The sequence below is a fragment of the Hakea prostrata genome, chromosome 10 (assembly GCF_041222555.1).
Source record: "Hakea prostrata isolate BN-2017 chromosome 10, UWA_Hpros_2, whole genome shotgun sequence".
Taxonomy (NCBI): domain Eukaryota; kingdom Viridiplantae; phylum Streptophyta; class Magnoliopsida; order Proteales; family Proteaceae; genus Hakea; species Hakea prostrata.
The window spans coordinates 17945430-17953233 of NC_142609.1; the positions used below are offsets into that span (position 1 = coordinate 17945430).

Sequence of the window (7804 nt, forward strand, 5' to 3'; positions counted from 1 at the left end):
GCAATATATCCAGCAATAGTGAAGAGAGACACAGCTTTGTTCCAAGCATAAATTCCTCCAACATCACTGAAAGTGAAGTACCGGTATCTGGTGCTAAATATTGATGAAACCTAAATACAAATGTTCTAGCAACTACCACCAAAGCTGCCCATCTTCCAAGTAAGACTACAAATGAAATCGGTTTCTTCAAGGCTATACACGAGTGTACACAACTCACCATCAGTGCAAAGGTTTACCAATGGTTACACAGAATAAAAATATCAGCTATTTTTTAGACAGGGCAAACAGGTGAAAAATGCACCACCGTCATGCACGCCTATATTCATCTCCACAGTCACCAATTACTTTTAGAAGGTTTTTTCCTATCTTTGATACTTCTTGGATGCTATTTTCATCATCCTCATCAAGAACTAATGAGAACACAGCATTTGCATCTTGGATATGCTCAGAGAGACCAAGCCGAACTCCAATCATCGACCCTGCCACGGATGGCTGGAAACACAAGCCAAACCATAAGTTATTAATGGAATGAATCATCAACTACCCATGTTCTAAACCAACCTGATGAAAATATAAGGCAAAATTTACCTGATCTAGGATATATCTAACAGCAACCGTTGGAATTGAGACTCCATGTTTAGAGCAGGCTACCTTCTTTAGCGTTTGAAGCAGGACTTGAAAGAGGCTCCACCCACCCAGGCATCAACCATCTTCCATATTTATCACAAAACCACATAGATCAGACCCTGTAATCTGATTATAAATTTTACGAGGAAAAAAATAGAGGCATGTTTCTTGATTCAAATTGGTTGAAAGTATGCCAACATATTGTCATGATCGTCAAGCACTTGACATGATGTTAATGTTTCGGATGGTTACTTCCATAAAACAGACACAGAAACTAAGCCAAACCATGTCTGTTAATGCATTTAAAAAGGAGAGCAACGTCTCAATGTAATACCCTTTTGTACTTCTGGAGGGAGGTAGTGTTTAATGGAGGCCCAGCGAAAGGAATTGCTAAATTGGCATCAAGGAACTTTTCAGACAAGAGACCACCCAACACTGTGCCATACCTGCATTTCAGAGTTTGTTAATACTTGGAAATAGTGCAGGAATTATGCTTGTGATCATCTAGTAATATTATCATGATAATACACCATGTAAGCAGTTTCAGTGATCGATCTTGAAGATTTAATCAACGGGTCACCTCTTGATAAACAAGAGCCAAAGAACCTTAAACAACCAACCTAATTTCTTTAGTCAAGAAGACACATGAACCAGAGACAGGAATTGCCCAAGATCTTCAACATATGGTTTCAAGTTAGGATGATAATGGTATCATCATTGAACTAGATGGCACCCAAACTACTAATCTAATTTCAAGAGGGGAGAGAGAAACGTTATCAGTTTTACTCCAGTGAGTTGACACCGTTCAGACATTTTTTTGTTGAGGACGCATATCAACAATAGAAGTTGCACCTACACAAAGCTCCAAAACGCATCAAAATAGGAGTTATGCAAAACAAAAAATAGAGTAATGACCAACAAATATTTAATCTTGGAAAACTTCTAATTCACCTGATTACTGACAACTGAAACCCCATTTTCCAGGATTATTTGTAACCTGTCAGTATCAAAATTTGTCAAGCTTAATTTTACCTGTATAGCTTTTTCTAGAATAATCCACTACACAAGCAGAGCATGTGGGTCTGCAACCTAAATGATAGAATGTTCATGGCAAACAAACCCACCTTCTTCTTTCAGATCAGTAAGGTGCTTAAGTGCATCGAGGTAGCCCGGATTGGAATAATCCCACCTGATTCAAGAGCAAAAGAATTTAAAAGTAAGAAATAAGAGAACTTAAGATATCTTAGAATGAGTAGAGCATTTTGTTACCAACCCCACCCCCTTCTTTCTCTGGAGCTCCAGCTTCAGCATCTTCTCCCTCTCCCTCCCCTATCCCCAAGACTCTCTGCTCCCCATCTTTCTCAATCTAACCCTCAATTTTGCAGATATCCCAAAACCTAAATTTATCAGCTTAAGTTCTTCAATGCCAAAAGAAGACACCGTAATAAAGAATTCAATCCAAAATGTACAACGGTGAAGTTTCCTATTTTTCAACTCATATCAACAATGCTAATGTATAACCACAACTCCACAGCCAAACAGAATACCAAAAATGAATGAACGGTAACCCAATCGAAGGAAACCAACATGAGCAGAGCAAATGACCTTAATAAAGATCTATCCCTCCAAGTGTGCACAAAGTTATAGCAGGAAATTGAAGAATTCATGTGATAGAGACACCATTGGCTTGTCTTTTTATCTAAACTTCAGCTGTACTCAATCCAAGTAATTCATCTTTTATATTTATCAAAGAATATTTCTTCTTTTCAGAATGCTATAAATGGCTCGGAATTCAACAGAATGGTGAATATATGGCCAACCAGTGCCACGGAAAAAGTCCCCCCAGTGTGATATATAACTTCGCACTAGTTCCCCCCCCCCCCCGCCCCCCACACACAGACCCATTCTAAGGGGGGCCACCTTTGAACACTAACAAGGTGGACCTCCCGTGTGAATGTATGGTGGGGGAGGGGGGTGTGCGAAGACAATGTTGTACACTACTCTCTAGGGTTGACAAGAGGACTCTTTCCAACCAGCTCAGTTGCTGGTTGAACTCCCAATCACCTACTAGTTAAGAAGTCAAGAGACGTACAACTGCCGGTCTATGGCATGTCCCCTCAAAGAACGAAACAATGGAGAATCAAAAGCTAGGTTAGGAAATAGATACATCTCATGTTATGATGTTATCTATTAATGTGTATTTAATGTAACATTTCCAATACTATACTACCATGATTCATTACAGACACCCAAGGATATGGTATCTCATGAGTGTCTCTGCTCTACCTTAAACCTTCACAAATTAAGCAATTTTACAACTTTTAACTAGCCTACATTACAAAATTACAAAATTAAATAAATTATTGCAACAAGACAATTTGGTCTTAATAAAATATTTCTATTTCTCATAATTTCATATTAGAAACCAGCTATTAAGTGGCAGCAGTATAAGCTCTGTTTAAAGGAATTTGCATTGTTGAATTAAGGATGAGCAAATTGTTGGTTATTATATTCAATCAAACTGCTACTCGATTACCAAAAAAAGAAAAGAAAAACTGCTACTCGGAAAGAATGTAGCAAAAAGGTTTGAAAATCCTACTCCGTCCAACCGCTCCTTCATCTCCCTAAACCCTAGAAGTCATATATCCTCAACCCTCCACCATAAGTCTTCCCCATTTCTCATCAATCATCACCATCCACCCGGGTTAGTGCCATGCAAGATTGTTAATGCTGATTATATAGTTCATGGATCAACCCACCTGCCTTTTAGATGCTAAATATACGGATTTAGGGCTTGGAGTTCATCATTCACTTGAGAATATACAACTCAATTACCACTCATTCTCTCTATCTGGTCATGCTTATTTGTTATACTCAATTACCACTCATTCTCTCTGGGATGGGTAGGTGGGTGTAGACTCGGTTCTATTTGTGTCATATTTTATTTTTTTGGTTTATAACAGAGAAATTCAAAGTCAAACAGAACACACTTCCCTGTTAGTAGACGAGTCTTCAATATATATTACCTTCCTTTACTTCTGTTTCCCCTTTGTGGGATGAAAAAAACGAGATTAAATCTAAGGAAATATGATTTTTTTGGTACAAGGTATATAATGATTATGGGTACACCAAATATAAAATCCAATTCTAAAATCACAAAGTGCCACTGGTCTAGTGGTAGAATAGTATGTTGCGGGGATAGCTCAGTTGGGTGAGCGTCAGACTGAAGATCTGAAGGTCGCGTGTTCGATCCACGCTCACCGCATTTTGTTTGCTCTTTTGCTGTTTTGGAAGACCCTCACTACCTTTTTCAAATCAGCCCTTTTCTAAATGCCGATACTAGCGCATGATCACTTGCTTGGGAAGAGTGAAAAGTGATTTTTGCAGTTGCTTGGGGTTCATCATATTTGAATATCGTAATGTGCGAGCTTCTTGCCATAAGATGTGGGATCTATCAAGTTCATATTTGGTTCGAACATTCCTGAGACCCTTAGTGGTTATGTTCATGACGAGTAGGAGTTGAATTTTGATTCATAGTACTTGCCTGAGACTCTTCACGGTTATGTTCATGACGAAGTTGGGGGTAAAAGATTTTTTCATGTGCAAAGCTCTATTGTGCATTATTTATTTAAAATTACTATAATATATATTCTTGCCTTGCTCCTGAATTGGTGTTACTTTAATTTATGAAAATTTGAATCCATCTGATTATTAATACCATGCAGATTTGATAATACCCGTTTACAAATAATATCGTCTCACACAATTCATTCAATTAAATGACCTTGTCGGCTGGATTTGTTCTTCTATTTATTGTGTACTTTTTTCTTTTGGTAAAGGTAGCTTGTATTAATGAAAAAAAGGAAATAGAACAATTTACATTCTATAATATATTTTGCTTGGAGACATCATCACCCTCATGAGCAATCTCAGATAGCACAACAGGGAGTGACTCGGGATCCAAGACCACCTGTCTAGGAACGTCAAGCATCCCTTCCAAGAAGTCAGCTACATAGTTTACTTTAGTGAACATATTTCATCAATTAAATCAACATTGCACTAAAAAAAAAACTCATTTTTGGCCACGTTTCATAGGCGTAGCCGAAAATACAAAAACTGTTGCAAAAGGTTGGAGGAGGTACTAAAGGTTGACTTGAAAATGATATCGAAGGAATCAACTACCTTATCAGGTCAATGCGTGGCAAGTTACACTTGCACACAATGATTCTTTAATGACAGTTTTCTTGTGCAACACTAAACGTGTTGGGAAGTTGCCTAGAAGGAGAGTGTTAAACCATTTGTTAACGGCTCATCAACCAAATGTTTTTTGTATTGCAGAACTTAAAGTGGATGGGTCTAAATGCACAGTTTGTGTATTATAATAGATGTAATAGAGAGCCGAATTTGTGGGTATCCTGAAAGAGATATATACCTAAGCCAGTGGTAGTTTAGTTTTTGAACAGCATTTGGGTGGAGGCTGAATGGAAGGAGGTACTTGTGATCACTCAATGGTCCATGGTTGGACTTGGTGGTTTGGTAGTGTCGTCTTTACTGTGGATGGTAATAGGAGATTTGAATGCAACACTAAGATCCATAGAACAAAAGGGTTTGGGAAGATTTAATCTAGGCTTTGCAGCAAACTTTCAGGCTATGGTGGATGATGTGCGTGAGCTGTTGGAGTTGGCATCCTATATATATGGTCAAATCTTTTATGCCAAGGGAATGTTCAAGCAGTCCTTGATAGAAGCTTCTGCAATAAAGGCACTTGAATCGATTTGGTGACACAACACAGTTGTATCTTTCTATACAAGCATCTGATCTTGTCCTTCTTGATGATTTCAGAGCATGGTCAGAGGCCTTTAAACATTCCCTTTTGCTTTAATAATTCTTGAGCTTTTCCATCAAGAGTTAAAGGTGAAAGCAGAACTTCTCAGTGCTGTAGAAATGCAAGAATCATTGTTACAAAAAAAGGCAAAGGTAATGTGGCTTAAAGAAGGAGATAGAAATTCAAAGTCTTTTCATCTATCTACTAAAATTCAGAGTCCTATAAATCAAATTAGAGCTGTGAAGAAGGAATAAGGATCATTGATGTCAGGGACAGATGATAAGGATCGGAGCTGTAAAACACTTTTTTGAGAGTTTTCATAAGGGTATACTAAACACTAAGACATGTTGAAGGAGATTCCAGGTGTTCTACGGAGGGCCGTGCACTTGAGGCTATAATGTCGAAGGAAGAAGTTCGTAGGATGGTGTGGAAATTAGATCCAGAGCGCCCCAAGACCTGACGGCTTCTTGAGAACATTTTATAGAGAGTGTTAGGATATAGTTCAGCAAGACTTTTTGGCAGAGGTGAAGATCTTTTTTTGAAAAGGTAGAAGTCCAAAGGGGGTGAACAACAATTTTGTTACTTTGATTCTGAAGCTAGGAAACGTTGTATCTTTGGAGAAATTTTCGTCCCATCTATATGGGGAATGAGATGTTGGACAATTTTAGAATTTCAGTTTTGTTAAATGGGGGTCTCTATTGGTTTCTTTGGCACGAAAGGGGGTTGAGATAGGGAGATCCTATCTCTACATTCTTATTCTTATTTGGAAAAAAGGTGTTGTCTTGGGAGTTGTGTGTAACGGTGAATGTGGAGAAGCTAAAAATGTTGTTTGGTCCCAGGGTATAGGGAATCTTCAAATAAGTTATATGCTGATAATACATTTTTATTTATTCTAATGCATCTTTAAAGTATTTTAAGAACTAATTGGAATTTTTGAGGAAATATCTGGAGTACTCAGGACATTATATAAGCAAGGAGAAGAGCAAGCTATTTTTGGTAGGATGACGCTTATAGAAAGCACAGGACTGTGGAACTGTTGCATAGCTTGAGTAACCCTTCCTTTAAACTATGTATGTGTGGATGTGTTTAAAGGAAGGGTTACTCAAGCAAGGCTACTGCCAAAGTTGGGTTGGGGAAAACCAAAAATAGGTTGCTAGGATGGAAATGAAAGGTTTTGTGGTGGGCTGGTAGAGTAGAGGAACTTCATTTAGATAGGAAATATTGAATCAGTCAGGAAGATTACAGTGAAAATGGGAAATGCTATGTACACCTAAATGAGAATATGGTTTGGGGACTCGAAGGTTTGGTGATGTCAATCTTGCTTGTCTATGTAAATTTGCAGGGAGATTAAGCATAAAAATTCAAGGTTTTCTAGATTCTTGAAAAGAAGATTGGTCGATCCAATTGAGTTGTTGAAACCATTGGTGCCCAACACTCCTCTATATTGCTTGGGCTACAGAAGGTTTAGGAATTTATTAGGGAAAGGTAGAAATTGACCATTGGGAATGGTAGGGAGGCAAACTTATAGTCTAATCAGTGGCTTACATGATTTTCAACTAGCGGACTATTGGTTTGACACATAAAATGTTGAGGCCTTCAAGTTTGAGGATGCAAACTGCATTGTAGAAGGTGAATAGGTGTTGTTAGGGGTGTAATTGCCGTTCTTAGTTGAGATGTTTGAGCTAATTCGATTGGTCGACATACCAGATTTGAATTAGTAGGATGTATGTCATCGGGTTGGAAGTATAAATGGCATGTTTTCAATTAGATTGGTGAGGGAATTATGTGGAAGACATGCACCATTGGTGAGTTGGAATTCAACAATATGGAGATCGAAGCCACAGCTAAGACAGCAGCTCGATCTTCTGTTGGCGTATGTTACATGAGAAGCTTCCGGTGGATAAGGAAATAAAAAGGTATCTCCGTGGTATCTCATGTGAGCTATGTTTAGAGGCTACAGAGGTCTTGATATGCTGTAAGTTGCTGTGTCTTGTAGCTCGTTGTAGTTGGGAAGATTTGGAGTTGTATGGACGGTTAAACCTTCCTTGCACGAGAAACTGACTTGGTGGAAAAGACATGCAAAGGTACTTCCTTTGGGTTCAACAGGGATTAATGGGTGCGAGTTTCTGTTGTATAATTGTATTGTCGATGGATGGTTTGAAAAAAGTGGCATTATTAGGGTGTAACTAGACCTTCAGCATGGGTGGTGGGACAAATTCTATAGGATCTGGCTCTTCATGAATATGAAACAAAGGGATGGAAGTTGAACAAGTGGCTTTTCTAAAGGCTAAGGCACTTGGTTTAAATCTAAAAATTCTTAGAACTTCATGCCTGCAAGAAATACTTTGGGTT

The 7804-nt window shown here is 38.4% G+C and overlaps 1 non-coding gene and 1 pseudogene across 1 annotated transcript; one reads left to right on the plus strand and one right to left on the minus strand.

The window, feature by feature from the left end:
- Positions 1–306: 306 nt before the first annotated feature.
- On the minus strand, positions 307–1938 carry LOC149002208 (flagellar radial spoke protein 5-like; annotated as a pseudogene).
- Positions 1939–3819: 1881 nt separating this feature from the next.
- Positions 3820–3892, plus strand: TRNAF-GAA (transfer RNA phenylalanine (anticodon GAA)). The gene has a single exon. It is a non-coding gene; the product is annotated as a tRNA-Phe (tRNA).
- Positions 3893–7804: the final 3912 nt, after the last annotated feature.